Below are 1,394 nucleotides of genomic sequence, written 5' to 3'. Positions count from 1 at the left end.
GAAAGAGCTTATATTATTGAAATTTATTTTCACACGGATAAATTCAGCTATGCTACACAAGTGAAGATAAGAGTTACCGAAAGTAAGGTACCCTATAATATGGTACGGTACTTAACAGCATTAATAAATTTAAACAAGAGTTTTGTTTTACTGTTTGTAGGTACGAAGGACGATGATGGAAACTGGAATTACAATATAACCGAATGTGAACAACAGTTTTTTTTCACGCTTTTCTGATTATATCATTATGGAATATTTTCGTAGAAATGTAATTTATCTGGTAGGTAAATTTAGAGCAACAGTGTGTACAGAAAGGAAGAAAAGTGTAAGATAGCCAACAAAAGTGACAGAAGATGGTGTAGAAGATGCTAGAGAAAGGATGCAGCGAGGTCCTAATAAGTCGGTCAAGAAGTTAACTGTAAAAATTGTGGTTTCTTACGGAAGTGCTCAAAAAATTCTCAGGAATAAATTAGGTTAGTAATATGCTGAATAAAGTAGACATTACATAATGAACATAACCGCCTGAAGAGTTGAGTGTGTGAAAAAAAAATTGTTACTACTCCACTATTTTTTTATAAAATACCGTAAAAGTAATGATCAAACTGAAAACTGTAATACTGTATTTCCCTGTAACATAAGTAATGGATACACTACTTTTCTCTGCTCCTATAGCTAGTAAAATGATTTGTTTACATATTGCACTAATAAGACCAAACTCCTGTAATGTAACAGTGTTTCCGAATATAATGTTTAAAATGTTGGTAAAAATAAAGTGATGTCCCTGTACTTGGATTACTCGAGGGGTTTGAAAGAACTAGGGGATTAAGAATATGACATTTCTTTAGGAATGGAGAGTATCTAGATGTAAAGAAAGTAATTAGAACGGGAGATACGCAGAATAAACCTCATAGTACTTTGTTTATCCACTTGACGTCGCTCTTAATTTTTTTTAGATTTGAACATGTAGGCCTAACTCAAACGTATAAACTAAGAGTATATATTACTGAATTCCATACTCATGAGATCCGTACAATGACACATAGATTAATTAATATACCAATGAACAAAGACAACTACACGGAAGAATTAAACACAATAAAATATATAGCACAAGACAATGGATACAACCCTAACATAATAGACACACTAATAAAAAAGGCAAAACAAAAACAGACCAAACCAACACAAACAGCACGCGAGAAAAAATACATAACATTAACATATCACAATACGAATACCCACAAAATCGCAACTCCATTCAGAAAACTAAAGTACAAAATTGCATACAAAACAAATAATACAACACAGAAATTCTTAAACAACCACACTAAACATTCAAATATATATAATTCAACTGGAGTTTATAAATTAAAATGCAATAGTTGCCCACATTT

Source organism: Periplaneta americana, chromosome 1, assembly GCF_040183065.1.
Source record: "Periplaneta americana isolate PAMFEO1 chromosome 1, P.americana_PAMFEO1_priV1, whole genome shotgun sequence".
In the NCBI taxonomy this organism is placed as follows: domain Eukaryota; kingdom Metazoa; phylum Arthropoda; class Insecta; order Blattodea; family Blattidae; genus Periplaneta; species Periplaneta americana.
Note: the sequence above shows the minus strand (reverse complement) of the source record.